The sequence below is a fragment of the Marmota monax genome, unplaced genomic scaffold (assembly GCF_021218885.2).
Source record: "Marmota monax isolate L192 unplaced genomic scaffold, Marmota_monax_Labrador192_F-V1.1 WCK01_AAM20220418_F8-fsc00013, whole genome shotgun sequence".
Classification (NCBI taxonomy): domain Eukaryota; kingdom Metazoa; phylum Chordata; class Mammalia; order Rodentia; family Sciuridae; genus Marmota; species Marmota monax.
In genome coordinates, this window is record NW_026692202.1 from 10793418 (window position 1) to 10819983 (window position 26566).

Here is a 26566-nt window from a genome sequence, read left to right on the forward strand (position 1 = left end):
CTTCACTAGGGTGAAATCTTAAAAATAATTCCAGAAAACTTCAAGACAGGTAGCATTGAAATATATCCACTCACACCCACACTGCATTTGGATACACCCATGGAACACACTGGATACCTGTGATTTAGAAGTAGTAGAACTCATAATTTCTGTACACCTATCAAAACATCTGCTTCCAGAAGTGCAGTTCTTTGTGTGCACATGTAATAAATATTTGTAGATAATTAATTAAGGTTAGAAGCACACTGTTTACCCTAACCTAATTATTACTCAAGTGAGGATCAGCTTTCATGATACTGAATGTCATGTGGTAGCAATTACAGTAACTATTTTCCAACTTTCAAAGCCCTCGTGAATCCAGAAGGTTCTCCATCACTGGTAGATTGGATACTATTGGTGCCATGTGTAAGGGAATACTCCTCACCTTTCTTCTTCTCCTACTGAAAGCTTCCCAACTATTTGTCTTAGCAGATTCCACTAAGTTCTAGAGATTGATTAGAGCTTCTACTCCTAGAAGTGAGGGAAAGAGAGGAGGAAAGAGGAGAAAATATTGAACTTCATTTACATAAGAAATACTCATTCAATGTTTCTCATTGCCAAAGACTGTGCTGGCTCAATATGGAAGCCCAGGTGAACTGAAATCATTTAGCCAGAGAAGAAAGGCGGGAGGAGGAAGTTAGCACTAGCTTATAAATAGTATGAAATAGATGCAATGCCTATGAGGTGACTTTCTTCAGGTTCACTAAAGATAAGACAACAAACAAGGAAACAGTCATCCCCAAAACCCAAACCAACAATATTTGGGCTAGAAGACACTGTAAACAGGGCTGATGTAAGTGCAGGGGCCATATTTTCTAAACTAGAAATTGAAACACATGGTCTGACACATGATCTGACAGATGGATGGAATATTTTGGATCATGACTGTCCTAGAAAAACCTTTTGCAGATGGTATAGGTGTAGCACACAGCCATGGACATGTGACTTGAGGGGCATGGAGGAAATGCCATGCCCTTCTTCAAAATATCTTTTCCTGTGTCATATCTTCCACTATTGGAAATTTATTTCTGTGTCCTATGGAGGCTTTCAGATATTCCAGCTTGCCTTATGCAAATGGAAATATTTCTGGTATGTAAGATCTTAAGCAATTTTCAAGTTCTAGCTTTGGGGGATTCGGGTTTGAAAGTATAAAGGATTGGGAAACTTGTGGGGAAGAGGGGTGATAGGATGTAAAGGGAAACATTCTCATCTTTCGCCTAAAGCTAGTTTCTTCTACATGAATTGCCAGATGGTGTCACAAATACCCAGGGAAGTTGTGAATCTCTTCCTTGGAGACTTGAAAGAAGAGATGGCTGGCCGGGGGGCAGCCCTGCCTGGAAAGACTGAGCTCAGAGCCAGTCCTGCTCAGCTCACAGTTGAACAATGAATATGATGCATAGTGATATATTAGACCCTTGCCATCCAGGATGTATCCAATGCTGTAAATCACAAAAGAAAATTCATGGCAGTACCATCTCAATAAAGCAAAATCTTCCTTTAAACCAGCAGGATTTCATGGGGCAAAATTTCATGAGAGCTGATGGCAGAATTCACATTCTAGTTTATTTCCCTTGTCTGTGACATTTTAATTAAAAAAAATCTGTTACAGAAAAAAAATAACCTTGAAAGATGTTGAATTTAGAAATAATTTCTTCAAGAGTGCATTGGGTGAAGTGTAGCTGAACACTCAGAAGGTTCCAGTCCTCCCTACTTATACCTGGGCCACAGGTTACTTACGCATGTGCAGACATTTCTTTTTTCTTTTTTTTTTTTTGTGGTGCTGGGGATTGAACCCAGGGCCTTGTGCATATGAGGCAAACACACTACCAACTGAGCTATGTCTTCAGCCCCAGACATTTCTTAATGGAGTTTTGAATCATTATTTGTCTTGACTATATGCCAACCTCTGTGGTAATATAACAAAGTGAAAAGTGAACAAATGAAAGAGATAAAGCTGTGCATTGCATAAAAGACACTGGTGTAAGTTCCTTTATAGAAAACTGGTTTTTGAAAGAAGGGTTCAGGTCTCTCTTCTTTCGTGTTCTATCCCTTCTTCCAACTGCAAAGTGATTTTAACATGATGGGTCATTGTGTAATTTATGAATGAATGGAGTTAAAATTCAGTTATTGTTAGATGTTACTTTTTTTAAAAATTTTTTATTGTGGGTTGTTCAAAACATTACAAATTTCTTGACATATCATATTCCACACTTTGATGTTACTTTTTTAAAAGTTCTGTTGGGACTATTGTTGACTACCAATATAAACTTCCCTGTAACTATGAAGGACTGGTGTCAATAACCAATGTCATGTGATCCAAAGTACTCCTCCCTTATCCCTTTGTCTTGTTTCTATAGGTAGGAGCTAGCCTGTGGATTCCCTTTTTTTTTTTTTGCCTTGTCCTTCCCTTTTACCTCTTCCAACTCTCACCAACCTTAATTTTTGTTCTTATCACCTCAGAATTATTCCTATGACATTAACCTCTATTCTTGCATGGCAGAAAGAGAAAAAGTTAATATTTGTCTACTTTTACAAAAATCAATACAAGGACTTCTGTAATTGTTAATCCAGTATATATGTATGTATGTATTTTTTAAAAAATGGAACACTTTGCTTTTCACTTTAGGGACAAAATGGACTTTTGGGACCAGGCACCACACTCTAGAGCAGCTCTTGTTGGTTACTGGCTTATCAGGAGATGATGTAGACATTGAGAGTGAGTAAACCTTCAAATCCTGCAGCAACAAAACAAAAACAAAAACAAAAAACCTTCCAGAACAGTTCAGCATGACTGCAACATTCACTTTAATTGTATTACACAGAAGTGTTAGCCCACTTTGTATTAAAAAATTTGAATAAAAAAGGGAGTCTTCCTTCTTTCTCTCCTCCCTCCTTCACTCCCTATTTCCTTCTGTCTCCCTGTTTCCATTTCTCTCTCCCTCTCCTCCCGCCTCTTTCTTTCTTTCATCTGGCCAAGCATATTGTGAGAAACGCTGCTGTAATGGATAATGGTCAGGTAGTATAAAAAGTCACTATGGAGTTTATGATTATTGTCAAAATTAACCCTTTTAAATGACAGTACTCCAATGAGAAACAACCTACTAAGTTTTTGGATAAGAGAAAATTTGTCAGTTTTTATTTAGATCATGTACATATATGCATATACATCCTTATATGGTTAAGGACCAAAATGAACAATAGAACAATAGCTTCTTATTTTGGTAACTAAATATGATTGCTTCTTTTCTTATATAAATTAATACTTCAGTACACACAAAATAATGAATTATTCTCAGAAGTAGGACATAATAGTTATCTATAACACATCAAGTGAAATTTAGAAATAAGTCTATCTAAGATAATGAGAGGCAAGTGGGAATTTGGGGGAGAAGAGAATTTGACACACGGAAGTAATTATTATGAATTTTAAATTATTTACTAAGTATAACAACATTGAGATGCTTTTGTTAGTCAACTTAGAAATTTTTCTTAAAAGAGAATATCAAAATGTAGAACAACTGCAGATATTATGTATTCTAAACAAAACAAAACAAAACAAAAAAACCCCTTCAAGCCTGCAGGCTCTTGAGTAAATCTAGGACTGGTCCTGGATGGATGCACTGGAGTTTGTTTTACTGTTAGTTGATGCAATCATTGTTCAAGGAAAAAACCAAACCATGTCATCTGGATGATACAGGGTGTTTTGGTTTGTAACTCTTTGCCAGACACTTTCTTATTTTTCTTAGAAAGAAAAATATTTGTTTTCTGTTTACAAAGACTTCAGGGTGCTGCTTACCATTTTAGCTACTAACACAAACAACCTTGACAATCATAATCTATTTTTTTTATCCCTTTTCACCCAGACAAGTAAGCAGTCATCAATTATAGGCCCTCACATGAAATACAAATTTAGCACCATAGAAATGAAAACTAAAGCAATTTGTACCTTTACTATTCCAAGGGGAATCGTTCTTGGTCTATTTACGATGAAATATTCCCTCTATCTTATACTCTTCTAAGTTATATCAATGTCATCAACCATAACTTGAATCATAATGAGTAGATGATACCCTGGCATGACTGGAATCATGTCATCATTATTAGATGACCTAGTTAGCATATGTGGTTAAAAATGCCATTGTCTTTTTATTTATTGACTTATTCAAAATGGCATAGGTTATACAGGCATGGGCTCCTGATGTGTTCATATAGAATGGTGGTGTTTTGTTTATTTTTTTTTAACCCATATCCACTAACCACATACACTGAACCATCCACACTATTTTAAAATATTTCTTTTACAAACCACATTTTTTCCCTTCTATGACTTTTATTATCAATGCTCCTGGAAAAAAAATGTAAAGCATGGGCAAAAAAAAAATGTGATAGCCTGTTTCAAAAGCATCCACGGACTTTAGGAGGAACCTCAAATCAGGAAAGGTGTCAGTGAGAGAAGTAACCTTCTTCCTTGACCACATAGGGGTTCATCTGCACACAATGTGCTTGTTTTTACTGCCATCTTTTGTACATTCACCAGGGAAGGAATGGGTGAATTAGCATGCCCTGAGGAGGTTTCCTGATAACTCTGCATCCAAAGTCAGCAAGCTTGGCACTGTTTCTCACCTTTGCTTATAAATAAAAATATATCAAGGAAGAGAGAATTAGTTGCCTTAGAAATGATGCCAGAATTTGTCTTTGCTTTGACTCTTTGTCTACTCCAATCTTTACTTGGTCTTAACCAATGCTTCCTGCAGTTGCAGTTTCTCCACACCTAATTTTCTTAGGCCATTACTCTCTTCTCTTCAGGGGGAATCAAAATGCTCTAGAGAAGTTACTCTTTCAATTTTGGAAGAATTCACTATCTTATGTCCTCTGATTTCTTTCTGTCTTTTCAAATCTTATTAAGTTTCTCCTGTTCTCATAGCATTCTTTGGAACTCACTATTGGTATTTATTTGTGAGTCTGTTACTTGCTAAATTTTTCTGGATTAAGGAGGTTTTTTTCTTTTTCTTTTTTCTTTTGGTACCAGGGATTGAACTCAGGGACACTCAACCACTGAGCTACATCCCAGCCCCATTTTGTATTTTATTTAGACAAGGTTGCTTAGCTTTGAACTTGCCATCCTTCTGTCTGAGCCTCCTGTGCTGCTGGGATTTCAGGCGTGTGCCATCATGCCCGGTTAAGGAGTTTTGATTTGTAAGAAAACTTTTGAGTTTTTTTTACATGCAAAACCAGTGATTCTACCAGTGTGTGTGTGTGTGTGTGTGTGTGTGTGTGTGTGTGTGTGTGTTATAAACTGCTTGATGATCATACTCGATTAGTCTCATAATCATTAGTGATATAGTTGGGGTCTTATCAGATATCATGAGGATAACTTACATGATCAGATTGGCTGGGAAGTCTGCATATGATCTGAGTTTTCTTTATAGACACTAACTATGGGTATCCTAAAAAGTGAGGGTATTTGAATGATTTGCATTTCTAAAGATAAGGAGACAATGCATATACTGGAGAAGTTGAGTTAAATTAATCCACTATTTATTTTTACTACATGATTGAAAGAAAGCACTACTCTCCTTTTTTTTTTCCAGTTTTCCTTGTAGTTCCATCTTTTTTTTTAAAGCAATAGTGTGGGTGTTATGTTAATCCAAAATAAATTTCATATCTATTACTAAGGAAATCATGAACATTGATTCCCAATAGCATGCCCTTCGGACTACTGTATTTTATTGCTAAGTTTCTCATGCATGTTAGTTGTTGGAACTGACTTGTTGTCCCTTCTCTTGATCATGTGACTCAATGAGTTGTGAAGATCTCCAAGAAATTCTTACTGCCCTGTGCAGAAGGACTTGCATTTCTGAATAGACCATACCCCAGAAATAAAGGACCGGAATGCAGCTTTAATATCAAAGCAATATGTTTCAATTGACTAAGCAGGCCACTAACAATTTAGATAAAAGGATGCAATATAGCAATTAACGAGCTATAAAAGCCTTCATTGAACATTAACCCTTCAGAGTATGTAGGTATGTATGTGCATTGTAAACATTTATTTAGCTGGCATATGAAAGATAGGTCTGAATTCTGCTATTTAAATTTATGATTCAATGTTTATATTTACGTAGGTGGAAATTAAGTAGTCTGATTTTAAACTTCATTGCTCTGATCATGAAGAGTTTTTGAGGGGAACTTGGAATTGAAATAGAAACTGGGATACAGGATAAGAATAACTATCAACTAACAAATGTTTAATAAAAGACTTCTTTGGCTATGGAGCTGTGTTAAGTGTGGTGACATATGAGAAGAGTCTAAGTCCTGGCCCCATGACTTAGAAATTACAATAATACAAGATAAAACTAGCATTCATGAAGCAATTTAAAAGTTAATAGTATAATTCCAATTAAAAACACTGAATGAATGAGCTCAGAGTAGGGAGGAGCATAGTAGTCCAGGGTAGTCAGGAAACGCTTTGTGAGACAGATGGTCCTTGATATGGAGTTTGAAGAAAAGGTGGAATTTGGATCAAGAGAGGCAAACTATGAGAAAAGCCTTGGGAAATAGAATGAATGTGGTGTGTTTGGGGTATAGGGGAAGCCAACGAGGCTGGGGTTGAATGAAAGCACATGAACACAAGAAAAACTAATTGTCCTGACATGTGGAGCCAGCTAGAAGAGTCATAGATTGAATGACTTTGAATCCTAGATTCAGGCTCTGAATCCTGTTGCTGCTGATCGAGAGGGGGTTAATGGGGTATAGAGAGAAAAGCAAATTGAGAGCCCTTGGGGTCATGGAGATGGACCCCAGTCTCTAGATCCTGAGTGTTAGAGAGAACTCCAAGTTTGTAGAAGGAAAGATGCATTCTTTGGGCACTTGGAGCTAGTTCTAGACTTAATAAAATAAGGAAGTTAATCTTTGACTTCTTTCTGTTATCACTTTCTGGACCTCTTCTGTAAGTTGGCTGTCTTACTTTGGCTCTGACTGTGTAAGGCTTCTCTTTGTTTTGCCTTGTTTCAATCTAGCTGTAATTCCACTTTACTTGTTTTTGCATCCTGAAGAATAGAACCTAGAGTTTTGCCAACTATTGTACACATGAAAGGATAACATCAGAACACTTAGTGATTTTGGGATAATATCCCTTCGCCTTTCTTGGTGAATATTTTGATAATTTTTGGTTAAATAAGCCTTTTAAAAGTTTTAAAGTCTTTCTTAAAGTTTTTTTTTTAAAGAGAAGTTTTAGGTTTAAAGCAAAATTAAAAAGGTGGTTTCCATATACTTCCTTCCTATCTTCTACATGCATAGCTTCTGTATTGATCAGTATCCCTAACCAGAGTGATGCATTTAGCTATAGTGTTTTGCATTCTCACTACTAAGAGGTGAAAGTTTTTGTTACTCCACATTCTTGCCAATGTTTAGTCATGTCAATGTTCTGGATTTTGACTTTTCCAATGATTCATCTCATTGTTGTTTTCACTCACACTTCTCTGATGACATGATGTGGAACACCTTTTCATATACTGGTTAGCCATCTGTATATGTTCTTTGGTGAGGTATCTGATAAGGTGTTTCATCCACTTAATAAATAAGGATGTTTCTTATTGTTGAGTTTTTGGGTTCTTTGTGTATTTTAAATAATGGTAAATAATGATAATTTGTTAGATGTGTTTTATGAAAATATTTTCTCCTAGTCTGTGGCTTGTATTTTTTCTTTTTTGGTACTGGGAATTTAACCCAGGGGCACCTTACCACTATGCTACACCCCCAGCCCTTTTTATTTTGAGACAGGGCCTTGCTAAGTTGTTGAGGTTGACCTCAAACTTGAAATTCTTCTATCTCAGCCTCCTGAGTTGTAGAGATTACAAGTGTGGGCCCCTGCATCTGACTATGGCTTGTATTTTTATTCCCTCCACAGTGTCTTTTGAAGAGCAGGAGTTTTTAAGTGTAATGAAGTCCAGTTTATTAATTATTTCTTTCATAGATCATGCCTTTGTTGTTGTATTAAATCATTACCATCCCTAAGGTCATCTAGATTTTTTCCTATGTTATCTTCTAGGCATTTTATCATTTGGTGTTTTACATTTAGGTCTGTGGTCCATTTTGAGTAAATTTTTATGGCTAGATTCATTGTTTTACATGTGGATGTCCAATTGTTTTAGCATGATTTGGTGAAAACACAATTTTTTTCTCCATTGTGTTTTCTTAGCTTTTTTTTTTTTTTTTTGCCAAAAGTCAGTCGATTATGGTTATGTGGGTCGATTTCTGGGCTCTCTATGATGTTCCACTGATTGATTTGCCTATTTTATTGCTGATATCCCACTCTCTTGATTGTTTGGACTGTACAATAAGTCTTGAAGTTGGGTAGTATTAGTTTTCCAACTTTAATTTTTCTTTCAATTTTGTGTTGGCTATTCTGGGGTTTTTGCCTCTGCATATAACCTTAGAACCAGATTGCTGACACCCACAAAATCTCTTGCTGGGTTTTTGATTGAAATTACATTGCATCTATAGGTCAAATTGTGAAGAACTGACATCTTAGCAATATTGGGTTTTCTTATATGTGAATACAGAATATTGCTCCATTTATTTAGTTCTCTGATTTTATTCATCAGAATTTTGTTTTCCTCACATGATTCTTTTATATATTTTGTTAGATTTATGCCAGTTTGACATTTTTAGGTTTGAAAATAAATGACATTATGTTCTAAATTTCAAATTCCATTTGTTTAATGCTGGTAGAGAGGAAAACAAATGACTACTATGTGATAACCTTGTATCCTGCAATCTTGTTATAATCTCTTATTAGCTCCAGGAGTTTCCTCCCCCTAATTCTTTCATACTTTCTACATGGATTATTATGTCATTTGTGAACCAAGACAGTTTTCTATACCATTCTGTTCACCTTTTGTGTCCCTTTTGTGTCTTATAGTACTTACTAGTATTTCCAGTACAGTGTTGTAAAGGATGGGTGACAGGGGACCTCCTGTTTTTCCTTGTTCCTGATCACAGTGGGAAAGCTTTGAGTTTTTCATCAATAAGTATGATGTCAGCTGAAGGGTCCTCATAGATATTCTTTATCAGTTGAGGAAATTCCCTTCAATTTTAATTTATAAAGAGAGTTAATTTTTTTTTGTAATTATGAATAGGCATTATATTTTTCAAATGTTTTTCTGCATCTATTGATATGATCATCTTGTTTTTATTTTGTAGCTTGTTGGTATGATGGATTAATTGTATTTCAAATGTTGTATCATGAAGGTAGAGGGAACTGTGACCACGCACAGAGCAGGCCCAGCGGCCTGCTGAGGGGCAGAGCCGCCCCCCACCCCCCACGCCTGCCAGGTAGGCGGAACTGTGACCACCAACAGAAAAGGCCCAGTGGCCCGCGGAGGGGCAGAGCTTCCAATCACTCCTGCAAGGTAGGCGGGCCTGCGACCCACCGGCAGAAGAGGAGCAGCGGCCTGCTGAGAGGCAGAGCCGCCCCCTCCCCCTGCACCGGCAAGGTAGAGGGAACTGTGACCACGCACAGAGCAGGCCCAGCGGCCTGCTGAGGGGCAGAGCCGCCCCCCACCCCCCGCGCCTGCCAGGTAGGCGGAACTGTGACCACTGACAGAAAAGGCCCAGTGGCCCGCGGAGGGGCAGAGCTTCCAATCACTCCTGCAAGGTAGGCGGGCCTGCGAACCACCGGCAGAAGAGGAGCAGCGGCCTGCTGAGAGGCAGAGCCGTCCCCTCCCCCTGCGCCGGCAAGGTAGAGGGAACTGTGACCACCCACAGAACAGGCCCAGCGGCCTGCTGAGGGGCAGAGCCGCCCCCTCCCCCCCGCGCCTGCAAGGTAGACGGAACTGTGACCACCATCAGAACAGGCCAGACCTGCAACCGAGAGACAGAACAGGCCCAGTGGCCTGAGGAAGGATAGAGCGCCCCCCCCCCCCCCGCGCCTGCAAGGTAGGCGGACCTGCGACCCACTGGCAGTACAGCCCCAGAGGCCTGCAGAGAGGCAATGCCGCTGCCTGCGCCTGCAAAGTAGACAGAACTGCGACCACCGACAGAACAAGCCTAGCGGCCCGCAGAGGGACAGAGCCGCCGCCCGCGCCTGCAAGGTCGGCGGACCTGCTACCGACCGGCAGAGCAGGCCCAGCGGCCTGCCGGCGTGGTAGGCGCATTGCCCCAATTGGAGGAGGGGCAGAGCCGCCGCCCGCGCCTGCGAGGGAGACTTTGCAACTATACAAGACCAATATAAATATATAGGGGGAAAATTCAATAGCACAACAGTTTCACCAAGTAGAAAGGAACGCGAACAGTATGAAGAGACAAGGAAAGAAAGGACCACAAGCATTGCAGGTCAACTCAATGTTAGAAGAGGTAATAGCTGCAGCAGATGGAATGTCAGATAAAGAATGCAGGATATACGTGCTTCAGATGATCTGGAGTCTCAAGGAAGACATCAGACAGCAAAATCAGACAATGAAAGATCACTTCAACAATGAATTACATAAACAAATCCAAGAAGCAAAAGATCAACTATATAGGGAAATAGAGGTTATAAAAAACAAACAAACAGAAATCCTAGAAATGCAGGAAGCAATAAGCCAACTTAAAAACTCAATTGAGAATACTACCAGCAGAGTAGAACACTTAGAAGACAGAACATCAGACAATGAAGATAAAGTATTTCAACTGGAAAAGAACATAGACAGCTCAGCAAGACTGTTAAGAAACCATGAGCAGAACATCCAAGAAATATGGGATGACATCAAGAGACCAAATTTAAGAGTCATTGGAATACAGGAAGGGACAGAGTTTCAAACCAAAGGAATGAGCAATCTATTCAATGAAATAATACGAGAAAACTTCCCAGACTTGAAGAATGAGACAGAACCCCAAATCCTAGAAGCCTACAGGACGCCGAATGTGCAAAATCATAAGAGACCCACACCTAGACACATTATAATCAAGATGCCCAACATACAGAATAAGGAGAGAATTTTAAAAGCTACAAGAGAAAGGAAGCAGATCACATTTAGGGGTAAGCCAATCAGGATAACAGCTGATCTTTCAACACAGACTCTGAAAGCTAGAAGATCCTGGAATAACATATTTCAAACACTGAAAGAAAATGGGTTCCAACCAAGAATTGTGTTTCCAGTGAAATTAAGCTTCAGGATGGAGAATGAAATTAAAACCTTCCACGATAAACAAAAGTTAAAAGAATTTGCAGCTAGAAAACCATCTCTTCAAAACATCCTTGGCAAAACATTATAGGAAGAGGAAATGGAAAATAACAATGAAAACCAACAGTGGGAGATAGGACAGTAAAGGGGGGGAAATAATCAAAGAGGAAAACAAACCATGTTTAGTAACATAAATAAACAAATATGGCTGGAAGAACAACCCATATCTCAATAATAACCCTAAATGTTAATGGCTTAAACTCACCAATCAAGAGACACAGGCTAGTAGAATGGATCACAAAACAAGACCCAACAATATGCTGCCTACAGGAGACGCATTTGATAGGAAAAGACATACATAGGCTGAAGGTGAAAGGTTGGGAAAAATCATATCACTCATATGGACTTCGGAAACAAGCAGGAGTATCCATACTCATATCAAATAAAATAGATTTCAAGCCAAAGTTAATCAAAAGGGATAAAGAGGGACACTACATACTGCTCAAGGGAACCATACACCAACAAGACATAACAATCATAAATATATATGCCCCAAACAATGGTGCAGCTATGTTCATCAAACAAACTCTTCTCAAGTTCAAGAGTCTAATAGACCACCATACAATAATCATGGGAGACTTCAACACACCTCTATCACCACTGGACAGATCTTCCAAACAAAAGTTGAATAAGGAAACTATAGAACTCAATAACACAATTAATAACCTAGACTTAATTGACATATATAGAATATACACCCAACATCAAGCAGTTACACTTTTTTCTCAGCAGCACATGGATCCTTCTCAAAAATAGATCATATATTATGTCACAGGGCAACTCTTAGACAATATAAAGGAGTAGAGATAATACCATGCATCCTATCTGATCATAATGGAATGGAACTGAAAATCAACGATAAAAGAAGGAAGGAAAAAGCATACATCACTTGGAGAATGAACAATAGGTTACTGAATGCTCAATGGGTTATAGAGGACATCAAGGAAGAAATTAAAAAATTCTTAGAGATTAATGAAAACACAGACACAACATATCGGAATCTATGGGACACATTGAAAGCAGTTCTAAGAGGAAAATTCATTGCTTGGAGTTCATTCCTTAAAAAAAGAAAAAACCAACAAATAAATGATCTCATACTTCATCTCAAAATCCTTGAAAAAGAAGAGCAAAACAACAGCAAAAGAAGTAGAAGGCAAGAAATAATGAAAATCAGAGCTGAAATTAATGAAATCGAAACAAAAGAAACAATTGAAAAAAATTGACAAAACTAAAAGTTGGTTCTTTGAAAAAATAAACAAAATCGACAGACCCTTAGCCATGCTAGCGAAGAGAAGAAGAGAGAGAACTCAAATTACTAACATACGGGATGAAAGAGGCAATATCACAACAGACACTTCAGAAATACAGAAGATATTCAAAAATTATTTTGAATCCTTATACTCCAATAAATTAGAAGATAGTGAAGGCATAGATAAATTTCTTAAGTCATATGATCTGCCCAGATTGAGTCAGGAGGATATAGACAACCTAAACAGACCAATATCAATTGAGGAAATAGAAGAAACCATCAAAAGACTACCAACTAAGAAAAGCCCAGGACCGGATGGGTATACAGCAGAGTTTTACAAAACCTTTAAAGAAGAACTAATACCAATACTTTTCAAGCTACTTCAGGAAATAGAAAAAGAGGGAGAACTTCCAAATTCATTCTACGAGGCCAACATCACCCTGATACCTAAACCAGACAAAGACACTTCAAAGAAAGAAAACTACAGACCAATATCTCTAATGAACCTAGATGCAAAAATCCTCAATAAAATTCTGGCGAATCGGATACAAAAACATATAAAAAAACTTGTGCACCATGATCAAGTAGGATTCATCCCTGGGATGCAAGGCTGGTTCAATATATGGAAATCAATAAATGTTATTCACCACATCAATAGACTTAAAAATAAGAACCATATGATCATCTGGATAGATTCGGAAAAAGCATTCGACAAAGTACAGCATCCCTTTATGTTCAAAACTCTAGAAAAACTAGGGATAACAGGAACATACCTCAATATTGTAAAAGCAATCTATGCTAAGCCTCAGGCTAGCATCATTCTGAATGGAGAAAAATTGAAGGCATTCCCTCTAAAATCTGGAACAAGACAGGGATGCCCTCTCTCACCACTTCTGTTCAACATAGTTCTCGAAACACTGGCCAGAGCAATTAGACAGACGAAAGAAATTAAAGGCATCAAAATAGGAAAAGAAGAACTTAAATTATCACTATTTGCAGATGACATGATTCTATACCTAGCAGACCCAAAAGGGTCTACAAAGAAACTATTAGAGCTAATAAATGAATTCAGCAAAGTGGCAGGATATAAAATCAACACGCATAAATCAAAGGCATTCCTGTATATCAGCGACAAATCCTCTGAAATGGAAATGAGGACAACCACTCCATTCACAATATCTTCAAAAAAAATAAAATACTTGGGAATCAACCTAACAAAAGAGGTGAAAGACTTATACAATGAAAACTACAGAACCCTAAAGAGAGAAATAGAAGAAGATCTTAGAAGATGGAAAAATATACCCTGTTCATGGATAGGCAGAACTAACATCATCAAAATGGCGATATTACCAAAAGTTCTCTATAGGTTTAATGCAATGCCAATCAAAATCCCAACAGCATTTCTTGTAGAAATAGAGAAAGCAATCATGAAATTCATATGGAAAAATAAAAGACCCAGAATAGCAAAAACAATGCTAAGCAGGAAGTGTGAATCAGGCGGTATAGCGATACCAGACTTCAAACTATACTACAGAGCAATAGTAACAAAAACAGCATGGTACTGGTACCAAAACAGGCGGGTGGACCAATGGTACAGAATAGAGGACACAGAAACCAATCCACAAAACTACAACTACCTTATATTTGATAAAGGGGCTAAAAGCATGCAATGGAGGAAGGATAGCATCTTCAACAAATGGTGCTGGGAAAACTGGAAATCCATATGCAACAAAATGAAACTGAATCCCTTTCTCTTGCCATGCACAAAAGTGAATTCAAAATGGATCAAGGAGCTTGATATCAAATCAGAGACACGCCGTCTGATAGAAGAAAAAGTTGGCTACGATCTACATACTGTGGGGTCGGGCTCCAAATTCCTCAATAGGACACCCATAGCACAAAAGTTAATAACTAGAATCAACAAATGGGACTTACTCAAACTAAAAAGTTTTTTCTCAGCAAAAGATACAATAAGAGAGGTAAATAGAGAGCCTACATCCTGGGAACAAATCTTTACTCCTCACACTTCAGATAGAGCCCTAATATCCAGAGTATACAAAGAACTCCAAAAATTAGACAATAAGAGAACAAACAACCCAATCAACAAATGGGCCAAGGACCTGAACAGACACTTCTCAGAGGAGGACATACAATCAATCAACAAGTACATGAAAAAATGCTCACCATCTCTAGCAGTCAGAGAAATGCAAATCAAAACCACCCTAAGATACCATCTCACTCCAGTTAGATTGGCAGCCATTATGAAGTCAAACAACAACAAGTGCTGGCGAGGATGTGGGGAAAAGGGTACACTTGTACATTGCTGGTGGGACTGCAAATTGGTGCAGCCAATTTGGAAAGCAGTATGGAGATTTCTTGGAAAGCTGGGAATGGATCCTCCATTTGACCCAGCTATTCCCCTTCTCGGTTATTCCCTAAAGACCTAAAAAGAGCATGCTACAGGGACACTGCTACATCGATGTTCATAGCAGCACAATTCACAATAGCTAGACTGTGGAACCAACCTAGATGCCCTTCAATGGATGAATGGATAAAAAAAATGTGGCATTTATACACAATGGAGTATTACTCTGCATTAAAAAATGACAAAATCATAGAATTTACAGGGAAATGGATGGCATTAGAGCAGATTATGCTAAGTGAAGCTAGCCAATCCCTAAAAAACAAATGCCAAATGTCTTCTTTGATATAAGGAGAGTAACTAAGAACAGAGTAGGGTCGAAGAGCATGAGAAGAAGATTAACATTAAACAGGGATGAGAGGTGGGAGGGAAAGGGAGAGAGAAGGGAAAGTGCATGGAAATGGAAGGAGACCCTCAGGGTTATACAAAAGTACATACAAGAGGAAGTGAGGGGAAGGGGAAAAATAATACAAGGGGGACAAATGAATGTCAGTAGAGGGGGCAGAGAGAGAAGAGGGGAGGGGAGGGGAGGGGAGGGGAGGGGAGGGGAGGGGGGATAGTAGAGGATAGGAAAGGCAGCAGAATACAACAGACACTAGTATGGCAATATGTAAATCAATGGATGTGTAACTGATGTGATTCTGCAATCTGTATATGGGGTAAAAATGGGAGCTCATAACCCACTTGAATCAAATTGTGAAATATGATATATCAAGAACTATGTAATGTTTTGAACAGCCAACAATAAAAAATTAAAAAAAAAAAGAAGTACAAAAAAAAATGTTGTATCATGCCTGCATAAATTCTACTTTGTTGTAGTACATATTCTTTTTATATATTACATTATTGGATTCTATTTGCTAATGAGTTTTTTTAGTATTCCCAAAAAGAAATCATATACCTATTTCCTTAGAGTTTGTACAGCATTCATGTTTTATAAATAGTTTTACTTAATTTAAAAAAAATTACCAAATACTTGTTAAATGGTATAATTTTCTTTTGGTTTTGACTGGCTAATTCAGCTATTGAAATCATATTATTAAGGCAAAATGTTCCCATATAGACCATTTAACTTTATTAAAAAGTCTAGTTTTGTGTATAAATAGATTTTATTCCTAGCCACATATACAACCTTACAAGGGTCTTTTAATGGAATCCTGGGTATTTTCCTGCCACCACCCTCACTACTGCTCAAAGTGGGTAACTCTGTGATACTTCATGAGTGACAGAAGAGAGTTGTGGCCACAAATGTCAGGTGTGTATATATAAAGATGTTTCTCTTTTTGGAAACTATAATCTTTTAGTCACAGAAAATGATTTGAAATCCCCAAAGTTCCTTCATGAGTTCTGCATCAGTTATTTTTTAAGATGGTACAGTGAGTTGCTAATTTGATTGATTCTGACCAGATTTCATGTCTGAACTTTCTTTTAATATCTGGCTTTAGGGAAAGAAAATCTAGGGCAAAAAGTAGAGGAAATAAATCTTTGTAAGTTTAGGATTAGAAGAGTAACTGAATTCAACTCAGTTGAATTTCTTAATTGAGCTTTATTATTAATAATTGAACAATGTTAGCGAGCAATTTCAAACATAATATCTGTAAATGACCCTGCACCAAACTATGGCTTGGTGGTGCTGATCATCATATTGTCCTATTTTTTCCTTTTTTTTTTTGACCTAGGGGACTTTTACCACTAAGCTACATCTCAGCCCTTTTAATTTTTTATTTTGTGACAGGCTCTTGCTAAGTTGCTAGAGCTGGCCTCAAACTTGTGATCCTCTTGTCTCAGCCTCTCAAGTCACTGGCATTGCAGGTATATGCCATTGTGACTGGCACACATTGGTCTACTTTCTAAATGCGATTTTTTTTTCTGTATGACACCTAGTTAAAATTGGTTTTGAATAACTGAATGATTGAGAAGTGATATTTTAATTCTAGCTGGTGATTAGGCATTTGTAATTATTTGACATTTGACATAAAAATAAAAAATAAGGCAAATCAAATATGATCTAAATGCGAGTCATCAGCAAACTGGTTTTTTTTTTATGTCACATAAATGGAGAGATCTAAATTTCTCATGATTAGCTAGATTTATTTATTATTTCACTGTTTTTAAAGTTTGTGTCCCTGTGACCAAAATATCTGACAAGAACAACATTGAGGAGAGAAAGTTTATTTTGGTTCATGGTTCCAGAGATTTAGTCCATGATCAGCCAAGTCCATTGATTTGGGCCTAAGTGACGCAGCACATCAAGGAGGAAGGTCTTGGAAGGAAGCCGCTCCCCTAATGCAGCCAGGAAGCAGATAAGGGGAGGAGGGAATAGAGAAGATGATTCCTTTCAGGGCATGCCTTCCCTCAGTGACTCATCTCCTCTAGACCACACCTCACCTGTTACCCTTGTCACCCAGTTAGTCCATTCAAATTGGGGTTGACTAAGTAGGTTATAGTTGTCATAATGTAATCATTTACCTCTGAATATCACCATGTTAACACAGGAGCTTTTGGGGGACACCTCATATCCAAACCAAAGCAAAGTTGAAAAGTCTATATAAAACTATATTTGATGTTTTTAAGGGACGACATGAGCATTTTAGTCTATTTTTAATGACTTTATAATTAGTGCATGTTAAATGTTGTAAATCAATAAAACCATATAATTTAGAAGACTATAGATATGATTTTATCTTATTTAAGTGAACTTCCTTAAGACATGGTCTCTATGTAGTTTGTTTGGAAGTCTAACCAGTTATTTTTCACTTAGATAAAGCTTGGTCCTTTATGGAAGATATTTATTGCAGAAATTTGGTTAGTTCATACTGTTATTTGCTTGCCATTGTTGACATGACAGGAAATGGCTACAAAAATTGCAACCCATATCCATCATTTTAAGATTCCTCCCTGGACACTCGAACACAATTTCTTTAAAAATCCATTCTCTTAAAGTTATGTGTTTGGGGGTGGGGGAATCATCAAAACTTTGAATTTTGAAAGTTTGCCTCTTCCATCTTCAAACTAAATATCTTCCATAAAAGACCAAGCTTTATCTAAGTGAAAAATAACTGGTCAGACTTCCAAACAAACCATATAGAGACCATATCTTAAGGAAATTTACTTAAGTAAGTTAAATCATATCTACAGTCTTCTAAATTAAATGGTTTTATTTATTTACAGCATTTAGCATGCACTAATTATAAAGTCTTTAAAAATAGACTAAAACGCTCATGTCTTCCCTTATTCTTTTTTTTTTTTTAATTTTTTTTTTAGTTGTAGATGGACACAATATCTTTATTTTTATGTGGTGCTAAGGATTGAATCCAGTGCCTCACAGGTGCGAGGCAGGCGCTCTACCACTGAGCTACACCCCCAGCCCTCAGTTGATTCTTAATGTTAAAATATCTCCTAATCAAGTCTTCTGTCATCATCCAAGGCTGATGTCATCTGAGCCTTCTTGACCAGTGTTTTAGTTAGCTTTTTCATTGCGGTGACTTAAAGATCCAATAAGAATAATTTTAGAGGAGGAAAAGTTTATTTTGGGGCTCACAGTTTCAGAGGTTTCAGCCCATAGACATCGGGCTCCATTCCTGGGGCTTAAAGTAAGGCAGAGCATCATGGCAGAAGAGTGTTGGGAGGGAGGCAGTTCATATGATGATTAGAAAGCACAAAGAAAGACTCCACTTGCCAGATAGCAAATATATACCCCAAAAGACATGCTTCCAATGACTCACCTCCTCTAGATACACTCTACCTGCCTTCTATTACCATTCAGTTAATCCTATTGGGGATTAATTCACTGATTGGATGAAGGCTCTTATATAACCCAATCATTTGTCCTCTAAACCTTCTTGCATTATCTTGCACATGAGCTTTTGGGACACACCTCACATCCAAACTATAACACCTAGTGATGCAGATTTCTGTAACTCATATGCTAAACAGGATTATTCCCTATATAATCTTATGTTCACCTCAGTGTAGATGGTATTGATACTGTCAGTTACTGGTGACAAGTCCTGCTTCCTCACATGTTGAAGTATAACATTAGAGAAACACGCTGAGGCAAGCATATAAAGCAGGATTTATTTAAAAAGTGGTAGCATAGACTTCTCCCAGGAGGGAGAAGGGAACCATAGCTGGTATCTTGGTATCCCCCAAGAAGTGAGAACACTCTTTCTTTTTTTTTTTTTTTATGTCCTAGTCTTTCTTTATGCTCTTGCTATCTTCCCTTTCTCTCTCTCTTTCCTAAGTAATTAGGCCCAGGAGATGCTCAGTGGGATGGCCAAAAGGTGAGTAGCAGATGGGCTGGAGGGGCCTAGGTAGTGATCTGGGCAGGAAGGGAGCATAATTAACAACTCCCTGTAGGGAGGGACAATCCCTGGGACAGGTTACCTTAGCAACAGGTTGGAGCAGGGGCAGGCTATCTTGATAAGGATGGAGGAAGGGCTCTGAAGGAATTAACATTTCAATCCCTCCATTCTCTGGATTTGACCTTTGCCTATCTGCCTGTCTAATTCTGGCTTCAGTATCATTTTGGTCCTTTGGGAACAATTATAAGTAACATGGTATAATATGAATATCAGAAAAGAGCAGGCAAAAATATGAACATAAAATTTAGTGTCTTATACATACACACTGGTTCTTTTTGAAATAATGCTAACATTCTTCTTTGGAGGGACAGGGTAGGGACAATTCCTACCAAACACAATGAAAATTGATTCCCTTTATAACATTTCCTATTGCAGTAGATTGCTGTAATAATGACCTCTGATGTATCAGGTCATTCTAAGTCTATGCCCCTTTATAATGTGATGCTGCTGTTTCCTCTGTCAAAAGCTAGAGTTTATCTCTCCACTCTATTAAATCTAGGCTGGCCTTGTGACTTGCTTTGACCAACAGAATTTAGCAAAAGTTACAGATGGACTCTGTAGGCTGAGGCAGGAGGATCAGGAGTTCAAAGCAACCTCAGCAAAAATGAGGTGCTAAGTAGCTCAGTGAGACCCTATCTCTAGAATAAAATACAAAATAGGTCTGTGGAGGTGGCACAGTGGTTGAGTGCCCCTGAATTCAATACCCAGCAGTCCTCCCCTCCCCCTAAAAAAGTTACAGATGGATGAGTTCTAGAGGCTCCACAAACTTTGAAGTTCTATCTTCATGTTTGTAGGACCTTGAGACATCATGCTGTGTAGAACTCTGGAATGAAAGATCATATGGTGTTAGAGTTCAAGTGTTCACAGTCGATAGCCAGCACTAATTGCAGATGGGAGATTGAGGCCACTTTGGAATTTCCTGCCTTGTCTAGCTGCCTACTGGTTGTAACCACACAAATGAGCTCAGCCAAGATTAGCAGAAGAATCATCCTGTCAACTCACAGAATGATGTTTTGGGGTTAAGATACTAAATGTTGGGTTTGGGAAGATACTGAAATACTAGTGAAATGCTAGATCTTGTTACATCACAAACACCCTATATCTGAAGTATTTTCTCAAGAGTACTCTGAACTTTTATTTTTCTAATCATTTTGGACTAATCTGTGCCAACTGCATAACTGACTGGAGACCTTCCACATTTCATGAAGGTCCTTGCCATAGAGACTATCCCAGGACTCTATTTCTTTGTGGGGTCCTGGCTGCACAGTGGAATGTGCTTTGATTGAGCTGCTTTTCATATCCAAGGTAACCCAAATTACATCACAAAGGAATGTACCAGAGGGTAGTGTCTCTGCAGGCCATAAAAGAACAATTATGTAATAGCTCATACAGTACTTAGGATTTTAGAACTTGTCTTACTGAGAGGAAATGTGAAGAAAAGAGAAAGTAATGAATGAGTATTGGACCACAAATATATAGAGAAAGCAATATATTAATTACAAGGGCACCCAAACTTTCCATGTAATACTTATACTTTTGCAATTTATTTTAAAGTAGACATTAATGAAATGCTGGTTAAGTGAGTTATAATTCAGTTCTGGAAGTGTCCTGCACAATTACATACATTCCTTATTTCCAAGTAGCAGGCAAATAAAATTATATGTAATTTATTTTGAATTAATTCATGCTACACATTCTTTATTTCATAGTGAAATTTACCTACATTTGAAGTACCTGCTGATAGATATACTGTACATTTATTGGTAACACAGAAAATAGTTCATCTTCAGTCATGCATACATATAATTCATATTGCAATAAAATCACAAAAACATGATTAGTGAATTATATATTTCTCCCTGATACCACTTTTAAAATAAATTCCATCAAAAATGTAGAAAATCAATAGCTTATATAAAGTCTTACTGCAGAACTTAAGTGGAGAGGGATCCTAGTAAAAAGGGCTCTAGGTTCCTATTACTGTCCTAAGAATTGAGGAAGGAGAGAAACTGTTTTACCTGATCTAGTAGATTGTCATCTCTGGAACAGAGAGGGAGGCCCACAGTAGACTAATTAAGGGTCCTTGTTTCTTTCTTTCTTTCTTTTTTTTAGGGTTGAGCTTATGTTTTCTCCCTGTTCTACTTAAATAATATTTCTCAAAACAGGCATGGATTGATTCCTTAATATCACATTCCAGGTTACTGTGCCCATGCACGGAGGATACAGGTTGCTAGAGAGGATTGTAATTTGCAAGCTCAGGGGTTCAGCATTCTGCATTAGTCATATCTGAGAACCCTAATGTGCCAAATAGGCCCAGCTTCTTACTATTCCTCAAAGAGTTATGTTTCATGGTTCTTGCATAATCTTTTCATGCTAGGTATCTTCTTCAAATGTTTCCTCAAAGTTTATCATGGTACCCTTTAAAGCGTACACAGTGAAGTGGGGGACAGAGAACTAAATAGATGTTTCAGCAGTTAGTAGAGATATGGACAAAATGCTAACGGAGTAGAAATGGGCATAAATACAAGTTTACTTGTATTGGGGCAGAATATTCTAAGCTGTAGGGACAATACACGGTAAAACACAGTTAGACACCAGAATGGATTGTTTAAAAACTATAAGAAACTTCTTGTGACTGGGCTTAAGATTTTTGAGGGGGTTGATGAAATACAGTACTTGGAGATAGGTTGGGGCCAGATTGTGAAAACACTTTTATGTTATAATGAGAAAGAAAAAGAAGAAACTGTTGGGAACATGATTGTTGATGGCTGTGCAACAATAACTTGACTCCCGGATATTATGCTGGTTGCAGCTTTTTCTAGGAGATGCTGATTCATTATGCATAAGACTCAGGTAATACACATGCAATTCATTGGCATAAAATTATTTATTGTTCAATTATGTTATATCATGATGGTGAGTATTCAAGAATTCAACTTTTAAAAAACTGGAGCCTGAAGAGAGAGAACAATATATAATATATGGAAATAAATTTAAAAAGTTGTAACTAGTTGATCTAGCACTACTATTAATTAATAATAATTAAAAAACAGGATCTCTCTTTGAAATTAAAAACTGCGATAACAGTCTGAATAATTGACACCCAGCATCCTCATTGACCTGAATACCTGAAGTTTTTGGCTTTAATGATGTAATTCATCACCTCCAGGTCCCCATTTTGCTTTGCTAGTATACCTCTGTACAACATCATAACTAAATTGGCCACCAAGAAGGGAATGAAGTTTTCAGCACAGATGATCAGAAAAAATTTCAAAGGACATTTGATAAGTAAGATAGTGGTAGTTATGAAGTGAATTCCAACAACAACAACAAAAACCCCACACTTTATTTTTAATGCTGTCAGCCAATAAAATTACTTCATATTTTAAGAAAATATTGTCCATTTTAATTATGCTTCAGTTGCTGTAAATTTTTAAATTACCTCACAACAAAAAAGGACAGCTTTCTTTCCCCACAATTCTGTTTCCTAATATAATTTTATTCATGGATACATATAACTATGAAAATTTTCTTTACTTAGATATTTGATTTCTGCTGTATCCTCTGGAGGGGCCTCATGTTTTTGTGAAGTCTATGTTGAGGATATGGATTACATGAATCTTATCCAGATGCTTGTACACAAACAGAATCATTGAAAGCAACTATCAGATGTTGATAATTTACAGGAGAGACAGATTTAAATCTTTCTCTCTCTCATATATATATATATATATATATATATATATAAAACATATCTATGTCTATCTATTTATCTAAATAGATATACATCTATCTATCTATCTATAAAGTTGGGTCTTAAGCTTAGACAAAAAAGGAAGAAATAATAATAATAATAATAATAATAATAATAATAATAATAATAATAATATAATAATAAAATACTCTTCATGTTTTTCTCCTTGGTACATTGAAGTTAAAAATTGAATCAATGTCATTTCAATATGAGATGGGGTGACAGCAGGGTGGGTATCAGTAGAGTAATTAAACAATCAATGTGTTTACTTGTTAAGATGGAATTTAGTCATAGTGGCCAATTCCAAGAAATCTATTTACACCCAAGTATCCTCAGGCATGTATGGGAGTATGAAATGATTGTTAGTTATCCTTGTATAGCAAATTTCAAGTACAATTTCTACTATAAATTGTTAAAGAGTTTTTATTACACTAATATTCTCCATGTTTATAGGCACCCGAGATTGAAGAGAAAGAACATTTCTTTTACTGATTCTAAAAACCTCACTTCATGATTGCTTTCTCTATTTCTACAAGAAATGCTGTTGGGATTTTGATTGGCATTGCATTAAACCTATAGAGAACTTTTGGTAATATCGCCATTTTGATGATGTTAGTTCTGCCTATCCATGAACAGGGTATATTTTTCCATCTTCTAAGATCTTCTTCTATTTCTCTCTTTAGGGTTCTGTAGTTTTCATTGTATAAGTCTTTCACCTCTTTTGTTAGGTTGATTCCCAAGTATTTTATTTTTTTTGAAGATATTGTGAATGGAGTGGTTGTCCTCATTTCCATTTCAGAGGATTTGTCGCTGATATACAGGAATGCCTTTGATTTATGCGTGTTGATTTTATATCCTGCCACTTTGCTGAATTCATTTATTAGCTCTAATAGTTTCTTTGTAGACCCTTTTGGGTCTGCTAGGTATAGAATCATGTCATCTGCAAATAGTGATAATTTAAGTTCTTCTTTTCCTATTTTGATGCCTTTAATTTCTTTCGTCTGTCTAATTGCTCTGGCCAGTGTTTCGAGAACTATGTTGAACAGAAGTGGTGAGAGAGGGCATCCCTGTCTTGTTCCAGATTTTAGAGGGAATGCCTTCAATTTTTCTCCATTCAGAATGATGCTAGCCTGAGGCTTAGCATAGATTGCTTTTACAATATTGAGGTATGTTCCTGTTATCCCTAGTTTTTCTAGAGTTTTGAACATAAAGGGATGCTGTACTTTGTCGAATGCTTTTTCCGCATCTATCGAGATGATCATATGGTTCTTATTTTTAAGTCTATTGATGTGGTGAATAACATTTATTGATTTCCGTATATTGAACCAGCCTTGCATCCCAGGGATGAGTCCTACTTGATCATGGTGCACAATTTTTTTGATATGTTTTTGTATCCGAGTGGCCAGAATTTTATTGAGGATTTTCCAGAATAGCAAAAACAATGCTAAGCAGGAAGTGTGAATCAGGCGGTATAGCGATACCAGACTTCAAACTATACTACAGAGCAATAGTAACAAAAACAGCATGGTACTGGTACCAAAACAGGCGGGTGGACCAATGGTACAGAATAGAGGACACAGAAACCAATCCACAAAACTACAACTACCTTATATTTGATAAAGGGGCTAAAAGCATGCAATGGAGGAAGGATAGCATCTTCAACAAATGGTGCTGGGAAAACTGGAAATCCATATGCAACAAAATGAAACTGAATCCCTTTCTCTCGCCATGCACAAAAGTGAATTCAAAATGGATCAAGGAGCTTGATATCAAATCAGAGACACGCCGTCTGATAGAAGAAAAAGTTGGCTACGATCTACATACTGTGGGGTCGGGCTCCAAATTCCTCAATAGGACACCCATAGCACAAAAGTTAATAACTAGAATCAACAAATGGGACTTACTCAAACTAAAAAGTTTTTTCTCAGCAAAAGATACAATAAGAGAGATAAATAGAGAGCCTACATCCTGGGAACAAATCTTTACTCCTCACACTTCAGATAGAGCCCTAATATCCAGAGTATACAAAGAACTCCAAAAATTAGACAATAAGAGAACAAACAACCCAATCAACAAATGGGCCAAGGACCTGAACAGACACTTCTCAGAGGAGGACATACAATCAATCAACAAGTACATGAAAAAATGCTCACCATCTCTAGCAGTCAGAGAAATGCAAATCAAAACCACCCTAAGATACCATCTCACTCCAGTTAGATTGGCAGCCATTATGAAGTCAAACAACAACAAGTGCTGGCGAGGATGTGGGGAAAAGGGTACACTTGTACATTGCTGGTGGGACTGCAAATTGGTGCAGCCAATTTGGAAAGCAGTATGGAGATTTCTTGGAAAGCTGGGAATGGATCCTCCATTTGACCCAGCTATTCCCCTTCTCGGTCTATTCCCTAAAGACCTAAAAAGAGCATGCTACAGGGACACTGCTACATCGATGTTCATAGCAGCACAATTCACAATAGCTAGACTGTGGAACCAACCTAGATGCCCTTCAATGGATGAATGGATAAAAAAAATGTGGCATTTATACACAATGGAGTATTACTCTGCATTAAAAAATGACAAAATCATAGAATTTACAGGGAAATGGATGGCATTAGAGCAGATTATGCTAAGTGAAGCTAGCCAATCCCTAAAAAACAAATGCCAAATGTCTTCTTTGATATAAGGAGAGTAACTAAGAACAGAGTAGGGACGAAGAGCAGGAGAAGAAGATTAACATTTAACAGGGATGAGAGGTGGGAGGGAAAGGGAGAGAGAAGGGAAAGTGCATGGAAATGGAAGGAGACCCTCAGGGTTATACAAAAGTACATACAAGAGGAAGTGAGGGGAAGGGGAAAAATAATACAAGGGGGACAAATGAATGTCAGTAGAGGGGGCAGAGAGAGAAGAGGGGAGGGGAGGGGAGGGGAGGGGAGGGGAGGGGGGATAGTAGAGGATAGGAAAGGCAGCAGAATACAACAGACACTAGTATGGCAATATGTAAATCAATGGATGTGTAACTGATGTGATTCTGCAATCTGTATATGGGGTAAAAATGGGAGCTCATAACCCACTTGAATCAAATTGTGAAATATGATATATCAAGAACTATGTAATGTTTTGAACAGCCAACAATAAAAAATTAAAAAAAAAATAAAAATAAAAACCTCACTTCATAGATTTTCTCCCTCATTGTTTAGAAATTGCTTAATTGATCTCAGAGTTCCCATTGTTTCCAGAAACAGCTCAGATGGAGTGCCTACTTAAGAAATACTTTGTAGGAAACAACAATAAACTTTGCTTTTGAAGTTTTTGATAAGGTGTTTCCAGCTTTCCTCAGGAGCTTTTCACCAACAATTTAATACCTGATGAAACCTTGGTATCTGCTCACCACTTTTATGACACACATCAGAAAGACCAAGGTGTATGCATAGAAGCACAGGAGTTGGAAAATGGGTTTCAGCTCAAGTGCCAATCCTGAAAGACTCTTAGTGAGGCCCTGGTTGAGATGATCAA